The sequence below is a fragment of the Halictus rubicundus genome, chromosome 1 (assembly GCF_050948215.1).
Source record: "Halictus rubicundus isolate RS-2024b chromosome 1, iyHalRubi1_principal, whole genome shotgun sequence".
NCBI classification, from domain to species: Eukaryota; Metazoa; Arthropoda; class Insecta; order Hymenoptera; family Halictidae; genus Halictus; species Halictus rubicundus.
Window position 1 is genome coordinate 20,430,534 of NC_135149.1, and position 20,438 is coordinate 20,450,971.

The 20,438-nt window shown below is 45.8% G+C and overlaps 1 protein-coding gene across 2 annotated transcripts in view; it reads left to right on the plus strand.

Annotated features, from left to right (window-relative positions):
- The first annotated feature begins 1,494 nt into the window (after positions 1–1,494).
- Lar (tyrosine-protein phosphatase Lar) overlaps positions 1,495–20,438 on the plus strand; it is a 447,011-nt gene continuing 428,067 nt past the window's right edge. For both annotated transcript variants that reach the window (XM_076792940.1, XM_076792949.1), the window contains exon 1: positions 1,495–2,198. The gene's annotated coding sequence lies outside the window, so the exon portion shown is untranslated. The remainder of the gene's footprint in view (positions 2,199–20,438) is intronic.

Below are 20,438 nucleotides of genomic sequence, written 5' to 3' on the forward strand. Positions count from 1 at the left end.
ATGCATGTAGGTCACAAGGAATTTCAGTAGAATTCTGTAGAGGTCCCGCGGAATTGTAGAAGAATGAATGTGGGCCCTAAGGGATTACAGTAGAATTTTATAAAGATCCTAAGGAACTGTAGAAGAATTCTCTGTAACTCTTAAGGAATTGTGAAAGAGTTCAGCGTAGTTCCGAAAGAATGGTGGAATAATTGTGTGCAGGTCCTAAGAAATGGTAGAAGTATTATACAGGCAACGAGATTCAGCGAACCGTATAAGAATTCTATATAGCTCCCACAAGATAGTAATAAAATTCCATGCAGGTTCCAAGGAATTGCAGTGGAATTCTATATAGGTCCTAAAGAATTTCAAACAAATTCTACGTAGATCCTAAGGAATTGCAGCAGAATTCCATATAGGTTTGGCTAGCTTCGACAATCCGGCAGCTAGGGGGGTCGCGTTTCGATGGTCTTCTCGCGGTGTCTTCGAGTCCCCTCTCTCTTTCTCTCTCTCTCTCTCTCTCTCTCTCTCTCTCTCTCTCTCTCTCACTCTTTCTCTTTAGCTGTGTTTCACGGCGTGAAACCGTTCCGCCTCGCGGAATAACCGTGGCGCGAGGTTTTACGCGTCGACCAGTTACCCAGCTATTCACCTTTATTCCTCCGCGGAAACGAGCCACGAAACGACAGCGCCGGCGAACAATTTTTTTACGCGCGACGCGAGCAGGCTGCGCGATCACCTGCTCACCTCCTGTCCGCTCGCACCGGCCTGCTAAGTTACGGTTCTTACCGGCCCAGAGGAATTGTAGATTCTTCGGGATCCGTAAAACGACGCCGAAATATCCCTGCGATAAATCTATATGGAATTCTTTTATCGTACCCCGCGACCTACGTAGCGATCTTTTATAATTTTTCTTTAGACCTGCACAGCGCTCTAAAACAACTCTTTGGGAATTTTTTAGACAGTTTGTTTGAATTTGTTTGCAACTCCTTAGGGGCTGTATGGAAGTCTATTGCAATTCCTTGGGACCTATATATTATAGAATTTTTCTTAGGACCTCCATAGAATTCTTCTTCAATTCCTCAGGACCTCTGTAAAATTCTTCTGCAACTCCTTAGGACCTCTATAAAATTCTTCTGCAACTCCTTAGGACCTCTATAGAATTCCACTGCAATTCCGTAGGATGATTATGGGATGATTATTTGTCACCTCCTCTCGAATGGAACGGCGTCCAGCCCCTACGTGCTTGTGTGTCGGGGTGGAAAGAGAGAGAGAGAGAGAGAGAGAGAGAGAGAGAGATAGGGTTGGAAGGGTCGTTCGATCGGCGAACGACTTCTTCGATGGGGTTTTGATTCCGCGAGAATTTTCTTGACCAGCCGCTCGTAGGTGGGACGCGTCGCGACTGCGAGCACTCTGGAGCTTAGGGGTGCGAGGGAGCGAACGAGGCGGCTCGGTGCATGCGCCCCAGGTGTCACGATCCTTCGAGCTTCTACTCTCGCGTCAGTCGAACCCCGGCAACGGCAGGGGTAGAACGCGTTCGAGCTACCCTTCGACAACGTGCACGACTCTTCGCGATCTTGACCATACCTATAACCCTTCAAGTCGACACGGGATTTGAACGGAACACAGTCGCAGCCTAGTCACGATCATACATCAGATATTTAGACACCTTTGAGCGACCTCAACATTGAAGTCAACGTTGAAGCAAGCCTCGCAACGAGCCGGGAGCGACACCTCCGTCGGCATGATCGCCAACGATGCTCTGGGACCGGCGACGGGTCCGTTTGTGATTCGACTGTCAGCGAAGCGGATCCTGTAACCGGAGACAGTCCACACACGATAGTCGGTTCACGCCGTGTCGGTGCCACACACACACACACACACAACCGATTATTTTCCGAGTTGATCGCTCTCTGTGCCAGTACCGGCGCCTAATTGTTCCCTGGTGGTAGTGTGGTCGGTGCACTGGTGGTGGTGGTTGTTGGTGTGCTGGTGTGCGGGTGCTCTGGTGCTTCTTCGAGTAGTGTTAGTGGTGTTAGCGGGCGACGCCAGAGAGACAGCACGTGAAACACGCGGACACACAAGCACGCACAACACAACGTACGTACACGTATATGTACACGTACAGACGCGTAACGGCAAAAAGATGCGGTGAGAACACCGGCCGACGCTGGCGTCTCGAGCAAGGCCACGAGGATTTCCCTTGCGACTCGTCCACCACGGTGAGTCCGAGAATTATGCTGGATAGTTATGCTATTTTGCGATGAGCCCCCTAGCTGAGGCAAAACCGACCGGTTTTTATTTTACAGCGGTTCAAATTATTGTGATCCTGAAGGAAGGGTCTCGGGGAGGGCCTGGAATTCATTGTTATAGCACATGTGACAAAAAGTGTACCTGGTATCATGTATAGTTTATTTTCTAGCTTCTGTAAAGCAGTAAATGGCACAGGTTCCAGTTCGAGGGTTTAGTGCTAAAGGTCGTCGCCCACCTAATTGCTCAACAGCTGAACGGTGTATATCTACCTGCGTCGATATTTCCATATTATCGAAAGGAGGAAAAAGAGGAGTATCGATGCTATTGGTACTGTTGTTGTTAACTACATGCAGATTTGTTATCCCTTCAAACACGTCGATGTACTTCTTCGGATCTGACGTAATTGTAAATTGTTCGTAAATGATTACCACGTGATCCAAACCTTTAGACGCGATACGCTTCGATTAACTGATGTTTACTTTCTAGAAATTGTACTCACCGTACTGGAATTAATTGATTCATATCGTAGAAAACGTATCGTAAACGTGTCGTATCGTAGTCAACGTCAGAGAAAGAAATCAAATATCGGTCGTTGTCCGTTTACGGTTGACCTTTTCCACTGAAACGATGAGTATACGCTTGCCACGAGTTTTCCATGTCAAAAGTCGTGGTTCTTAAGAATTATCGAGGAATAAATCGTTTAAGCATAACCAATTATTCGACCAACAGAACTATAAGTTGATGAGCTCCATTGAAGGATGGAATCAATCATGTTTCGCTAGTTGGTTATACTCTGTAATAATCGTATATATACTATTGTATGCATTTAGAACAAGAATGGATTAGTTGAATGCAAAACTGTAGGCATTAAAAGAATGATATTGGTATATTATTTTCATTACAATTAGATTGGAGAATGCATAGGCATGCGACGAATATAAACTTCCTCCATCTTCAAGAAATTATAAACGACAAAGAAGTTTAAAAAATAAATTGTAGTACAAGGGGTTAAATACGAAATGCCTTCTGTTGCTGAATATTGACTCGGATGATTCTAATTTTGCATACAAATTTACACCGACGATCCTCGCGTAAATTTCTTTCTTTCAAGTGTCGAGTAAAGGGTAAAAATCCGCATGAATAACGCGAATCTTTTAATAGAAGGGCGACGACCTTTCGTCAGGGGTTTCCTTGCGTTCCACGGCGGGTTTGCATATCCCGAGTAGAAAACCACGATCCGCAAAGCACAGGAGGAACGTTGGAAACAGGGATGCAGGATAGCGGAACCGTTTCAGTAGCGAGTTGGAGAACTCTTAATAGCGTTTCGTTGCCTCGGAGGCTTTCGGGGATAGAGCGAAGCGACGCGGCTTCCGCGTTCGAACACGATTAATCGCTTTGAAACGCGACTTGGCTTTCCACGGGGTTTCGAAAAAAGAGTTCCGTGTTAAACAGAACTCGTCGGAGCCGGTGCCGGAGCCGGGTCCACCTGGACCGGAAACTGGCTGCTTCGGCCTGGAGAGAAAGAGAGAGAGAAAAAGTGAGGATGGGAACGCGAGAGAGCCCGCGCGTTGCGGGGATTCCTCTGGTTGTTGATTAACCGGAATCAAACGATGGATATTGGATGTTTGCGCGATTCTACCAGTCCTCCCTCCCTCCCCTCTCCGTATTTCTGCCAAGCTCTCGATAAAACGCGCAGGCCGCGATACGATACGATACGGATCGCACGCAACAAACGATCCCGAGGCGAGATCCGACATTCGCGGCCGATTCGACGACTGGCCCGCGATGCTCGTTTATCGCGCGACCCACCCACGAATTGGTTCCACCGTTCTCTGAAGGCTGGAAAGCTCTTTTGCGAGGATTTTTTTTTGCCCCTACCGCGGCCCACGTTCGTAGCAATTTGAATGACCCGGGAGCGGACCTTTTAATTGCGACTCTCCGGGCACCGGTGTATAAGTTAATTTAATAGCGACTGTTTGTGCACGTTGCGCGCGAATTCGGAGTCGAGTCTTTCGCAGAATTTCAATTTTACTTGTGGTCCAATTTTATGCTCAAAATATGAATGCACACTCCTCCCGAAGAGCGCGCGAGTTAACCTTTCCGAGGAAACACCAAAAATTAATAAATTTACCTTTAACCAGCACGTTGCTTTACACTCCATGGGCAACCTGGACCTGGAACGCGAAACTAACTCGTTCTGCTAACTTTGTAAATGCTTATTAAAGTCTGCTTGTTATTTAATCGAGATTTATATTGCCCTGCGTCATATTATTACTGTAATCTTGTTATCGATAATATGGAAAGCATGAAATTCTTTTGTAAACACCACACGCTAATTTTAAACATCAGCGGGACAATTGTACTGCATTATGTTAAATGATGGACATTGTAGTATGCCCGACAATCGCGCTTAATGCATCAAACACGTGGTCTACTTAAGCATTATTCGTCGTATCGGTACAAAATTCAATATCTTTTGCGATACCTCCATATAAATTCAAGACTGGCTCATTTAAGTTTTGTTTAATCGGAATGAAATCTTGTTTTGTTGCTTCGCATGTTCCGACGGAAATTATAGGCTATTTAATTCGCAGTAATAATAGGTATCAAGCAGGCTATAGTACACACAGGTGTTTTCAAACGGTTACTTATGCTCGGTGAGCGAATGTGATAGCTACAAATGATTCTATTACTTTCTGAAAGAGACTATGAGTGAAAGGAACTATTTGTTAGATCAATCGACGCTTCTAAAGGCACTATAGTTTTTCTCTCATTGACCCTAATATGCATACTGGTTGATTTATTTGACGAATAATTTCTTTTCGTTCTGAATATTTTCTTCTTTAACAAAGAAGATTATAAGAGCAACGGAATAAATACTGGTAAATTATGAAGCACTATACTGTCGTTCCGTATAGCGGGTAACAATTCTCCATAGAATCCAATACGTCCTAAAATAATTCTCCCGTTCCTCTATATTAATTCATTATTCTTCCACGTACTTTAGATTAGAATGTGATGAGCAGCTTTGCCGATATTTTCAGTCAAATTGTTTGTGCAAAGTACTAAAAAGCAACGCGCTAGACAAACTATTAGAAACATCGGAGAAATTGAACTTTCATCATCGCATATTTTCGGAACGAGCATGATGCGTCATAATTCTTTTATGTGATCTTCTACAATTCACACCACCATTAATATGCAACTCTACCGGTACCTACATCTCTTTCCGGCCAATTGTTTTACACGGTGCTAAAGGGAAATGCACCATTAAAAATATCAGAGGAAGTCTGTGCAGGAAAATCGTTGAAACGGCTCGAAAGTTTCAGCATCGCATACTTTTCGGGACGAGCCCGGGTGCGTCATAATTCCATTTTGCGATCTAATGGGATAGCGGTAGCGTGGCCGAGGCACACGCTGGACCACGTAACATTTCGGAGCTTGTCATCGTCGATCGGACCTCGATCGATCACGCGGATATATAGAGGTGTATGTAGCTGTAGGCGATGCGACGCCCTTCGACGTCTCGGTGGTTGGCGTTCGGTCGTTGCACGGGATAAGTAAAGGGCGGCCGTTAATTAGGGACGAGCGTTCCGATTGTCTCGCCGCGACGGGACGCCTCCGGCGGCAACGGGCCATTTCCATAAAATGGTCGGAATTAGCCCGAAGATTCTCGTGTCATAAACTGACCAAAAATTATTAACATCATTTCGACGATACATATCTCTTTTCCGTATAAAAAGTACTCATTTACTTAACTAAGGTTTACTTAACACGTTGCTCCCGACATTTGTTTTGAGATTTACCTACCTTGTTAATAACGAAGTACTGAAACAATTTAGCAGAAGAAAGTCGTGTAATATGACTAGACTGAGGATCTTTATGAAAAATAAAAATGGTTTGCATTGCTTACAAGACACATGGGTAAGTGGAAAATTTGTTTCTTCATCTTCTAATAATTTTAACAAGCTGAGACTAATATATCGATTTTATGGAATTCTCGATATATGTCAACAACACGGGTCTTGCCAGCGTCGTGTATCATCCAGGAGACATACCCGAGCCGTCTTCTGTTTACACTCCTCAGCATCCGAGGCCTTTCGAGGTACTGGGGATAATTCCGCGACGTTTATCATGCAGGCCTCGGCGACATATACAGGGTATTTCAACTAACTTGACCACCTGAAATACATCGTATGATAGAAAATGTACAGGAAGAATTTATTTACCGCCTCCAAAAATGTATCCAGATTCATGGTGCACATTTTGAACACCTTCTAAAATCAAGATTTAACTTAAGACTGTTTCAATGAAATTGAAATTCCTTCATTTACCGTCCCCGGACGCGTACTGAAGTTACTGACAAACATTTCATAATTTCCTCGCTAAAGGTCACGCGAAGGTCAACATATTGCACCTCGTTGGATTCGTTTTTTATAAGCTATAAGACTGTTGCAGTCCCAGTAAAAAAAAAATACGATGACCTTGAAATCTCGAAAAAAATTATCTTGAGAAAGAAATTCGGCCCATCACCGTATTGGCGCCTTCGAACAGAATATTGTCTCCCCCTGACATTTTTTCTATCATATAAAATGAGCGATATATTTAAGGTGGTCAAGTTAGGTGAAATACCCTGTATAGGGAAATCATTGTATTCAGTTTTTAGCAATCAATGTGCTCTAATTTGATAGTGAGGAGATTATTCCTCGAGAATCTAGGCACGAAATTATAGAAGTACCTGCTGCCAAGACAGCTGTATGGGGCAACACAGAATTTTGTCAAGGCTCTCGAAGGAAGCTATTCTTTTTGTCTGGGGATTTCTAGGGGGTTGACAGCGGCGGGAGATCGATGGACCCCGAGGAAAGGAACGGTGTACCGATCGGCCGGACGAATCGGCCGAGACGAATCCAATTTCCCGGGGAATATGCTGGTCGGAGGGCGGCTCGGTAATCACCGCGCAGGTTATCCCGCACGAGATTAATGCCGTCGAAGGTCATAGATATCGGATGCGCTAATGCGTTACGCCACGCTCGAAATTTCGGTTCGTTGGCTCGCAGGGAATTCCAGCCGGATAATCGTTTCGAAACAACCGAGCCCTCTAATGAAATATCGCTTCGACCTCTCTGCCGCCGCTCTCTGCGCGGTGCAACTTTTCGATCGCGCTCCCAGACACCGCGGGACAACGAGAAACGCGTTAGAAAGATCGTCGGATTCCGTTGTTCGATTTCAGGCGATCCGAACATCGGGGGAATTGTGCCTCGAACCGCCTGCAACCCGCCGCTACCACACAGTAATCCAGAATTGCGAAGAACCGGGCGAAATTCGTGGTAGCCCATTTGCATCGTTAGTGTAGAGATTGTATCGGATAATTTTATCATTCGTACCAAACCATACATTTTTAATGATTTTATCACAATCATGACTACAATGCGGATTTCATACATTTCTGACAAAAACAGGGACGTGAAATGCAAAGACATGGCGAAATTATTTTGGTCACAATTAGAATCATTCAGAGGAGAAATAAATGTTTATGTACTCTCTGTTGCTAAGAATTAACATAGACAGTTTGTATTTTGCATAAAGGTCCGCATCGTGACGAAAGTCGTTTAAATTCTCATGTATCTTTATTAATATATTTTTGAATGACATTTGGTGCACATATCGCATGATAAGATTATGTGGGACAATCTGTACCCTAATGATGCAGATGGATCAACCGAGACACGAAATCTACACGACGAAAGAAACAGTGAGCAGTGAGAAACGACTCGGCTCAGAGGATGATCTAATACTTTCCGCGAATTTTCTGCTTGGTATAATGAACGCGAAGATTGTTGATAAGGGCATTATTTTTCATTGTTGCTTAGGATGCAAATGGGTTAATCTCGTCTCATCGTGCGCCGAGAGTGATTATGCTCGGCGGATCGACTATATCCCTCGCGTGGACCTCGTTGGCCCTGTGGCCTACGACGAACCATGGAGACTGCTGGAAACGTTTTACGTCGCCTGAGGGAACCCGACAGAGAGGGAGAGAGAAGGAGAGAGAGAGAGAGAGAGAGAGAGAGAGAGAGAGAGGGAGGGTAGAGGCGGGTATGGAATTATGGCAGAGCGAGAGACAATGACAGAGAGGTTGCGTAGGCGTGTGCATGCGCGAGCAGGCAAGCAAGCAGAACCGTCGCGTCGTACCGTAGCTCGTCGGTAGCAGGCGATTGCAAACAGTTTCAGGAATGCGTGCCGTGTGTTCCGAGCGTGCTGATATGATTTAGGAATGGCTTCCTGTGCGTCCCGGCTCGATCTCGTAGCTCGTGTTTGAACGCTCCGACCCGCTTGCCACTGGGCTCTGCGGCCGAGCAGAGCGAAGCAGAGCGGTGCAGAAGCAGAGCGAAGCGGGATTTGCGTGCTGCGCGACCTCCGCTAAATGTTTCGCTCCTCCGACATCACCCCGGCCAAGATTTACCGTGCTTACGTGACCTTTCGGCCGCGAAATTAGGCCGATTCATCATAGGCCGGTTGAATGCTCGCAAGGCGGATAGTTGCTCGACGCCGATCCCCCTCCATTCATTGTGTACCTCGATCGACGATCCACGAGCCGTTCACGCCTCCTGACGCGACGCGTTATGGCATCCACAGGATCCCGTCTATCGTTCTTCACCTCCAACCATTCTGTCACCTAGGAAAATGTAGAAACGCGCTAGAGGATTCAAAAGAATTAATACCTTGCTGTTGATTACTCCAACAGAGTTGCGAAATGAGAATAGTAAATCCAAGATGTCTCCAGTACATCGTGTGTTTGTTATGCCGTCGTATACATTAAAGTACAATATAGTTCATGCAATATTGTCATCACCTAGGTTCTAAATTTATCTTCATGCGAAATAAATCTTGCATAAATCTGCAAAATCATGCTTCTTCTTGAAATATTTTCAATAAGTTAGAAATAATACAATAATATCGTTAGATTTTTCTAATGATTCTATTATAATCTTTTATTTCATCTATTCATTTTTGTCATAAATGCATTAAATCCGCAGTATAATGATCAGTTGGGAGGATCAGGTTTGATTTTCTTTTACGGGACGCCTCCAACTTGTTAAAATCAGCCGTACATCATTTTCTTCGTTACTTCCGGATCCCGACATAATCTGGATAGAATAATCTCGTTTAATTCAGATCTTGGTCCAAGGCACGTCCAACTCGGATTTAAATGGTACATAATTTCCTCGATTTTTCTACGATTTTATCACAATCTCTGACTCGAACAGAGCTTTTCTCCACTCGTAAATCACACGGTTAGGCCCGAGCTAGATCTAGGTTAGATTCGGTTTCAGTAGCCTATGATAATCAGTGTATATTACACTATATGTCTTATAGATAGCAGAATTAAACCTTGCGGGGACATTCTTGACGACTTTATAGCAGTCGTGGATAGATCAATTTAAATTCTCACGTATCAATTTTCTTTTTACGTAGCTGTTAACCCAGTTCTGCGAAATTAATGGTAATCCTCTGGACTCGGTATAAGCAGCTAATAATATTCGGCTCTATTACATAGAAGTACAACTTGAATGACATCATTTCTGAATGAGAGATGAGTATTGTCAAACTATTGTCCGATTCCGGAATTGTTTCTAAGGCATTGCACATTAATTTCAACCTTGTCATACATAGACAATAGTATTTTTCCAAAAATAAATTTTCTTCCTGACACGTAAATTGCTAAATCAATTTTTCAGATTTGTTTTACTAAATCACATTTTTTCGGGTCACGATTCAACGTGATCCCGTGTTACAACTGTTCATCGGCCCTAAAAACTTAATTTTGATGAGTGAATCTCATTAGGAGAAATAGGATAATCGATTTCGGCATTGCAGTTTCATTAGACGCTGATTACGTTACCTCGGTCGCGTAGAATTTCTGACAACGCGTCAGAGACGTTGTCAAGATCCAGGAATTCAATGACATCGAAGACATTAACCCGTGGATCGATCGGATCGGTGCACGCATTGGCAGCGAGCGGCTGAACGCGGCCGGACGTGTTCGAATTATAAATATGCAGAGGCCAGCGTCGCGGCGCGGCGTGGCGGCTGGCCCATTTTTCGCAAGCAGGCTCGTGCTAATTACGGTAACATAAACGCGAGTCGAGTCGTATAATTGCGCGCACGGGACGAGTTACAGCGGCACGCTCTCTCGGGCCAGTTGCCCGCGCGCGCGTTCGCGCCTCCCGTTCTCGTCGTGAAACTTTTTACCCGACCGGAAGGGATTTTGATCGCTGATGCATTATGCATCGTCGCCGCTGCCGTCGTCGTCCTCTTCCTCCTCCTCCTCCACTGCCGCCTTTTTTTTAACTGATTCGGCTGCCGGCCAACCGGCCAACGAACTCGGCACCGAACTGCGGAATTCCGTCGACCGGAGCAGCGGAATTCTCTGTCTCTCTCTGTCTTTCTCCCTCTTCTTTCCCCTTGTCTCTCTCTCTCTCTCTCTCTCTCGTCTCAATCGAGACGACGCTCCGTCGCGCTTATCCTGGAGCTTCCGCGAACCGGTCCTTCGATCGGGCGGGACTTAATCCTCTGGATCGGCAACGATTAATTGGCTCCGTACACGGCGCAACTGTCCAGCAGAAAGTAGTATTAATAGTGACGTACAAAGGACAGAGGAATCTCTGTGCCACGTTAGAGCACTGCTCCTCCTTTATTTCCGACGATCCGGGATTTTTACGGAAATTGAAACTACACGAGTGCTGCTCTCGAACCTCGCCGATCGATCCGGGCCAGCTTTAAGTCGCCGATTGATAGAAAGTTGAAATTTTTCGGCATTCGGATGAATTTTCGAGGTACTCGAGCACGCTGAGATTCAATTAGTTGAATGCCCGATGGTTGCGGCGAGTCGGAGTGAAGCTTTCTGACGGCGGCGGCGTACCCAATTACACTTTATCGTATTAGTATCACTATGTGAGTGTGAATTTTTATCCGAATTTCATGTGGACGTAGACTTTTACTAATTCGTCAGACGTTCTATTCCACGTCGGAGCAATTTCATTGCATGTTCTTGAATATTTCACAGTACCCAATATTAGCAGATGAAGTATAATTCGAACGAATGAAATCCACCATTCTACTGTAACGACACGAATGCAGAAAGTATTTTATGAAGGCTCGTCACATTGATCGCACGAGAAGAAGGAAACGTACAATGTGAAAAATCACAAAGGATATGTATGACTCTACAGGAAAAAACAAGTACAAAAACCTAGGAATAACATTTTTTTCATACAACGCTGCTGATATAATAAACTTTCAAAGTGACACGCGCGCTATTGAACAGCCGTCTGCCGTGTCTGACCAATGCGCGCCGTTTCTACTTGCCGCGAAGACTTCACGCGACACGCTACTGTACAACATCGATTAACTCGGGTACGGAGCGTCGAAACGAAAAACATCATTCTTCCTTTTTAACTCAGTTTTTTACGTAGAATCATTTTGCATTACTTCATCGACTTATTTCAGTATTACTTCCTCTTTTCATATCTAACTCACATTTCTGCAGACATTTCCGATTACACGGTAGTCTGGCATGTCTGACCACTGTGTATAGTCTCTACTTGCCGCGAGGAGTCTTAACAACTCACACAACAATTTTCTTTTAAATGGTATCTGCAAACTACATATAGTCCATCGTGTCCGATCACTGCGCGTTATTTCTACTTACTCGGCACGGTCCATGCAATTTCAGTGATCATATAGAATCGATTATCTTGTAAACAGAGCTTCGGAAGGCGAAACTTCATTCGGCGTTATTGATCTACTTTTTCCCGTAGAATCCATTAGCGTTACTATATCAATCCACGTATCAGCGACTCGTAAGCAAATAACGATTTAATAATATAATATAATATACCCCCTGGCAGATACGTTGATCTATATCCCTTCTTAATTTACAGTTTCCTTTCACAGCGAACAATTTTCACGGAGAGGAAATAAATAAATGGACTTAATACACTGCGGGTACACTGCGGGATCGGTCCGGTCGGCTCGATATCGGTCCGCGCGCGACAACGGTTAAGCGGATAACCACGGTGGCATCGTGTTAATTTTATTATCGATGTTCCTCGCGGAACTTTTACAATGTCGACGCGCGTAATAGTTCCGAGGGTTGTTCGGTCGCGCGCGCTCTCGGGATTCTCGTTCCGTTCCTTTGTCACGTGTCCTGTGGATCCGGTCGATGCGATGGCTCGCGCGGATAACTCGTGGAAAATTTCGAAATGGGATTCGCCTCGGGACAGCGAATAAACGGATTGTCGTTCATCGAAACGTCGATGCGGACGAATATCGACGAACATCGGTCCGTTCTCGGCGAGGGTCACTCGCGCATCCGTCTCGCAGTCACAGACGGTGTTTTAACCCTTTCAATTTGCCCGTTTCTTTCGCCCACTTTCGCTGCATAATCACTCGAACGGCAAATTGCGGCGACAACTTACACTTTACTGTAACATCTCTTGCGTTTGTCAATCATTTCTCACTAGAACAAGTCGTGCGTAAAAGTGTCAGGAAAACTATGGACAAGCCCGAAATTCATCATGAAATTATCCGGCTTAGATTTTTATGAATTTCATGTACTAGAATAGCATTAATTTTGTATATTCTTTCTTCACTGCTCTTCGGTCCAAAGACGCGATAGATAGGCGAACAGCGGTTTATTATTTTTGTCAGCCGCTGTAGATTCTGTTTGATCAGAGTTGTGAATCAATGCAGAATTTTAATGGGCGGCCGGTATCGAAAGGGTTAACAGGACAGTATCGTTTCTTGTCGCATATCTCCGGCAGCTCAGCCACTTTTTCGCGCTCTTCCCCTCGACTAGAGAGCACCGGCTCGATCCCCTCTCGACTGCCGCTCGCTCTTCGATCCTCCCCCGCTTTATCTTACCGTGAATTTTTCAACGAGGCAAACTCGCCTGCCAGTTCCCGCGATTCTTCTCGAGTCGGGTTGCTCGAACGTCGATCACCTTGTCGCGGATCCTACGTTCAAGGATCCGTCTCCCATCGCGATTATCTTATCCCTCGGCCGAGGGCATCGGTCAGCCGAAATCGTCCCTACCACGCAACTCTCGAACGAGATTGTCGAGCAAACTGGAACGACGGAATGCCAATTTCGTTTTCGAGCGACAGCCTTACAAATCTGGAACGGATAAGAGATTCTTGTTGGCATTCAGTCACACCTCTTGTCTCAATTTAATCTCACGAATAATTTTGAATGATGAACTAACATATTGGGAATGCAGAGATCGTGCCAAATATGATGCTCTTCAAGTAGAACGTTTTCATGAATCGCCAAGTTTAAGCTGCTGTATCGTCAGAGTGTCATCAGCGACATGCATAAAAATTCAATCCCACAATAGTTTCGTCCCCTAGAAATTGAATTTGAGAAAATAATGATTCAGAGAAAGACGTTCCCTAAAGGAATAAAATAAAGCCGTCCTCTTAATTTTTAAGGTACACAGACCGGAAAGACCACTCTTTAACACAACTCGATTAACCCCAACTCCTATCGCAGTAGAAATACAATCAGGAAAAGTACGCCAATTTTCGCGGAGAGTGTAACGGTTTCGAAACCGGAGACACTTTCCCCGTGTTGTAAGCAGTGCGGAAAAATTCCGCCAGCGATCTGCAAACTTGGCGAAACTTGGCGGCAACAAACAAGAACCTACGGCTAGAATTTCATTTTCACCGGGGTCGAGAACTTGATTTCAGTTCACCGGCGGATCCGGGGCAGCTTGCTGGTTTCGTGGACTGGTCCCTCTCGAAACGCGCCGACGTTTCCGAGAGGCGTCGCGACGCCCGGTGGATTGCCTCGGAATCGAATCGAGCGTGTTGCGAGAACGGGCCGACGCCTTCGATCGGTTCTAGGAAGCGTCGCGTCGCGTCGCGAGCCGCTGTTCGCAGGGGCAAGAACGAATGCACATTAATATGTATACCCGTCAGTAGATTCGCCGACGATAAGCGGCCCCGACAAACGACCGTTTAATGATTGAGCGAAGAAACCAGAAGGGACGACGTGTCAGTCTTTTCCCTTTAGTATCGACGTCGAGGCTACTGTCCGAACCGCGCTATAGCACGCGAATATTAGCGCTTATGTCGTCGCCGAGCTCGCTGACAGAACTCCTTCGCCTGGCGAGGCAGTCTTAAGTAGACTGGGGATTTTATGCATTTATAGCAAAAAATGAATCAGTGTAATTTCGAACAGCGGAAGGATTAGAAGAGTTTGAGAATATGAAAACATTTTTTACGACTTAACAAAACCATTAAACACAGAAACGAATACCTATTTCGTTCCTACGTCGTGTAGTTCGTGCAAACAATTTTTATTTTGGAACAGTAGTCGGTGCGTCTGACGATTGCGAGCCGTTTCTACTTGTCACGAAAACTCCAGGAACAAGCAGTCCTACAAAACCAATTAAAATTAGAAAATTCATGCAAAATGAATCGATTGTTTAACACTAGATTGCCGGATGAAAAAGAAGGTATCTGGTTATGGTTCTATTAAAAAACAACCTATGTATAAGTATAGCAATAAAATCGTAAATGATTCAAATTGACTCGCTCCGGCAATCTAGAACGGAGAACACAGAAGGGACAACGTGTCAATCTTTTACCTGACACCTTCTTCAACCGTCGAGACAGCCGTGAATAACACTCGTGCTAACGTTTGTGTTAATTCTGACCTGGAGCATGTGGATTCTTGTGTCAAGCGTCGACGTGTATTCATTTCTTAAACAAAGAACAGAAGAAGGTATTCGAAAATAGTAGACAATTTGAAAAGGATATATTTTTATTTTTGCTTTTTATTTTTGTATTGGTATACATATTTCTAGAATATTTAGGATTCGTCTAGAAATATTTTTCAATTTTCGCTCTGATTGCTTTTTAGAGCGTGGGGTACTTTTAATTGAAATAGTTAAATTAGTTACAATAATTCGTTTCGCTGTTAATATATGGATGCGGAGTAAATTAGTTTAGGGTGTGTGGGACGCTACAGGGTGGAGAAATTAATCGCCGGTAAATAGTAGGGTTTTGTGCTTTATTTTGTTAAGTAAATCGCTCGATTTCATGGAATATTTAATTCACGCGTTAACGCACGAGTTTGTTTGCAGTGATTAATATTTTTGTACTGAACGTGGTAATTGGTTTAGGGTCTGTTGGGTGCAGGGCGGTAGAATGAACACTTTCGACAACAAATTAAAATTTTATATTCTTTATTATTATGTTTTTCTTTTGGTAAAGAAATGATTTTCCCAAACTGATACGCGAGTTTGTTCAGGAAATTAACTTTTCTGGTACCGTACCGAATACACCAATTTATAAATCTCAACCTACCAATGTTTTTTCGTTAAAGAAATTACTTTAATTTCCGGTTGTGTGTTAATGCCTGTTATACAACAAATTCATTTTTCCCTGGACGCATTGAGCGCAACAAAATTTATTCAACGTCAGACGCGGGTTATTCAAAAGAGCGATCGCAGATAAATCTTGCCTTTTCAGTTTTCGTTCCATTAAATAAATTGCTTCGATTTTATGGAATTTTTACTCTACATGTTACCTCTCTGCATCAGATACGCTTGTCAGCGAGCGAGGGTGTGGAACAAAAATCCTTCGCGACGACTTTCGGCGCTCCGAGCCTCGGCGAAATTAACACGTGCCCGAAAGTTGTTTAACGAGCATCGGGCACAATTACATTACCGGATTTTCGAGAGGGTTGCGCGTCTGTAAAGGCGTTCTACGTTCGTCTTTTTTCTTTTTCTTTTTAAATCGAACGTAGCGCACGGCACAAAAAAAAATCGATGACCGATTCGACGAACGGTGTTAGCGGAACACGCACACTCGCTCGATACAATTATACAGTCCCGGGGCAACGCGGTGGGAGTTTACGTGAAACGGATCGTTGTGTTCGCGAGACCGCTGCGGAACGTTCAAATTCAGCGATTCTGTCAGGCTATTTCGCATATATATATAGTGATTCGCTAAAGTGTTCGAGCGCTCGCTATTCAAAGTTCAAACATAGAGCGAATGAATTAAACAGTAAAAATAGGAACGTCAGAGTCGAATTCTGAAAGAAATATATATGTACTATAGAACTACAGTGTTAAGATTACACGTGAAAAATTATAAGTAAATCGAATAACATGTGTAAAATTTTTAAAACATTTAACCCCTAGTACTATACATAATATCGGGCCGATAGATCATTCGCTGGGAAAACCTTCACTATTTCTGTTAAACCTCTCGCAGTAATAGCGGGACAATTAATCTCCTCTTTTCTCCCGATTTTACCAAGAAAATTAATGAATTGTGAATTCAACGGACCGAGGCAGCCCTTCTTTTCCTTAGCCGTCGCTGCAGTAGTCAATTTGTCTTCTCGGAGAACTATCAGGGATTATTAGTCGCACAATAATCCCTTGTTGTATGTACAATGGGCCGGATAAACACGAACAAATAAATCCAATAAACCGATAAGAACAAGCATAGAGAGTCTGAGAGAAAGAATATTAAAAATATATATCCCGAGAAATTCATAAACAGCCATTTTAAGGGACCTAGGCAGACTCAGTTCATTTTTCCGGACAATATTAACCCTTAGCCCACCAAAAATTTTGTGATGTCACAAATGGAAGTAAAACTCCACTTTATATTGTTTATCGCAATCCAGGCGCAAACATTTTTATTTTGCATAAAGATCCGCCGAAAGAAGTCATTATTTCCCGGTCAGTCGATTCCCACGCCGTTCAAACCCGTTTCTAACCTCAGCGCATAATTGCACAGCGAGCCAAGCAGGTCTTATATAAAGTCCAAGAAGCTGGAAGACAAGGAGAACGAGAGAGAAAGAGAGGGGGAGAGAGAGAGAGAGAGAGAGACTACGAAACATCGTAGATTAAAAAATACGTCGCGGAGAATTGATGACCAGCGATCTCAACGAACCTACGCAGCTCTCTTTCCCGGGCTGTTAATGGAGGAAGCAATTTGTCCGCGGGGGAAGAATTATTATTAGCCCGTTGAACAGGGGGGAACGGTCTGGCTCGGCGTGGCATGGCGTGTAGACGCAGGATAAATAAAGATCGGGGTACGCGGGCGGAAAGAAGCGAAGTTCGGTAGAGAAGTGGAGAGGAGAGGGGATGAGAGGAGAGAAGAGTGGAGTCGGGGCGCGAAGAGAAAAGATCGACAGAGACACTCGACCCTACTTCGCGTCCTTTCGCGTATCGCGCGGCAGTCAGGCTGGCATTGTTTGAGTTATCACAATGGCGGAACAAAACCTCAACCAGAGGATCGAACTCCACTCGAAAGCCGGGCTCCCCGGCGGCGTCGCCGGCGCCGGCGTCGGCGTCGGCGTCGGTCTTCTCCCACGGCGTGCAAGCAACCCCTCGACCCCGTCCCCTCGAACAAACTCGCTCTTCGAACGGGTCCACGGAACAACGAAACTGCCTCTTGAAGCGCCGCGCCACCCACTTTCCGCGAGCCGAGCCGCGCCGCGTTCGATCGCGGCCGTCGCGCGCGTACTCGCGGCTGAAACTATCGTTTGTCGAACGACAACAACCTACCTACCCCCTCCCCCATCCACCCCCCGGACTCGCGAACAAAGGAGAAGGGTTCAACGACGAACGCGGGATGAGTTCGTTCGTTCGTTCGTTCGTCGCGTCGGTTCGTCGGTTCCTGTTCGTTGTCCCTCGCACACTCCGAGATGTCGCGGTTCCATTTCCACGGCTCGAGTCGATTTACTCTATCCGCTCGAGGAACCAGACTTCGAGCGAGCGGAACGAGCAGAGCGAGCACAGCGAGCACAACGAGTTCGACTTTGCTCGCGGCTCCCGCGACCCAGATACGCACGCGGCTCCTTTTCGAAGGCACTCGACCTAGACCGCAACCTCACGAGACGTTCCGCTCGCCGGAAGCTCAAAACGCCGCGACAACGAGAAACGCCTGAGCGAGGAACGCCCTCGAGATCGGCTAATGCCGGCCCTGTCCGCAAACTTATTCGCAAGCTGCAAACTGTTTCGTCCAATTGAAATTAATGACATGCGAGGATTGTCTGTTCCACTGGAAAACGCTCTATTTCATTCTATTGGAATTATTAAGTCATTTAACTCCGCCAGCCCTGATAACTTTGTTGTTTATACAGATATAGTGAATTCTCGATATATGTCAACAACACGCTTCTTGCCAGCGTGATGTATCGTCCAGGAGACATACCCGAGCCGTGTCATGTTTACACTCCTCGGCGTCCGAGGCCTCTCGACCTTCGCGGCCCCTCACGGGGTATACCCAGCGATAGTGAGGATAATTCCTCGACGTTTATCAACCAGGTCTTGGCGACACATACATGTATAGAGAAATCACTGTACCAGGAAATGTTTTGACTGTTATCGCGTTCGGAGGTGGACGTAAGATCATCTCAGAAGAACGTTCTATAACTTCTACAAAAATCAGACTAGCTTAAAATTTTGCACGCATAATCGCAATGCCTGTATCTTACAGGTCGAAGTGAAACACGAGTTTCCGCGAGGCGCTGTAATTTCGATTGTACCTCGATCGACAAATTCTCTTTTCCGGAAGGAGCAGCGGTCTCTCTCTCCTCTCTCTCTCTCTCTCTCTCTCTCTCTCTCTCTTCTCGGGGCCTTTGGCGGGATTAATTGGAAAGCGGAGCGGGACGAATGGTCGGTTGTAACGAGTCAGCGGGTCGGGGAGGAGAGGAGTGGAAAGGAGAGAGATAGAGGGCGCTCGGTCCGTGCCACCGAGCGAACGCGGTGAGTAGCTTTTAATTTCAACGTTTTCGCAGCAGCTTCGTCTTGGTTCGCGGCGCGGCGACAGAATTTCTGGGGCTACGATATTTACGGTCGGGGGCGAAGGAAATGTTTGTGGAGTCTCTTTGAGCGCGGTCGAATCCTCTCGAGCGGTCCTCTCGTCACCGCACGGTAATTTCGCCTCTGTCCCCGTGATCCTCGCACAATTATCGGGCGAGGAAAAGTCTCGGTGGTCTCAGGGGAGGCATGAGAGCTGTGTGCGAATAAACCCCCCTTCCCTTCTGGTGTCCCCCTTTCCGCGGATCGATCGCTCGAAATTAAATTCCGAAACCCCCCTCCCCCGGCCCTTCTTCGGGTCCGAAGCGATTCGGTGGTACGCGAGCATCGTCGTTCGATAAACGCGTTGCTGTTGGTAAACACGGGAAACCTACAAACTGGTTCACTCCTGCTGGAAACTCCTACGACTATCGTTAGTGTCCACGTATGAATATGTAATAGCTGCAAACACGCCGCGCAGAGGCGCAACGGGCCCCCGCCGGCTTTTGTACGCCGCTATGCCACGTTGCGTCGCTTCGCGTCGCGTCGCGTCTTTCTCCTCCGACCGAATTGTCCCGCGAGTACGCGCGAGCTTCGACAAGCGTTCCGCTGCGAAACTTCTACGGTCCAACACGGGAAAAGCTGTTGCTGCCCCCTACTCGGTCCTGCTTCGATCCTGACGGGGGAACGATCGTTCGATCGTAGATCTACAAGCGTGGCCCGAAAGTCGTTTCGAAAAATTCAAGAGCGAAACGAGATGCAAAATATTGGTGAAATACGTTAGAACTAAAGACGACACGTACAAGAGAGAACTAACTATTGCAGAATGAACCAGAGTGACATGAACGAAACGAGACTACGATTGTTTAAATAAAACGAGTAATGTCACACGCAACTGCGGCTGTACATTACTACTGTCATACGGTAAAGAGGATCGGGATACTCGATTTTCTGAAGCATGCGAAATACAGAAGTCACATCAACGGGATCAGATAATCTTGTCGACGAGCTCAACAGACATTTTCCCATAATTGCGATCGCGGTATACCATCGCAGCATACTTTTCTGGGCTGGAGATAATTCTTTCTGCAACGAATCCGACGAATCGACGTCGCGGTATTTTCCTCCGTGTAATTCCGCTTGTCATCGGCCCGCGTCGATTCCGATAAATGATGCTCGTTCCCTCCGGTCGACACACGTCCATCCGTTGCTCGTCGTTTTTGCAACGATAGCTCTCCGGCTGGCGTTCAAGCTCTCGTCGATATCGAACCGCGCCGCCTCGCGTCGTCCCTTGCCGGATTCCCGATTTTCGCGAACCGATTCTCCAAGTTTCCGAGGCTCCCTCCTCGTTTCTACTCGCGTTCTCGGTTTTCTCCGACTTCCGCGT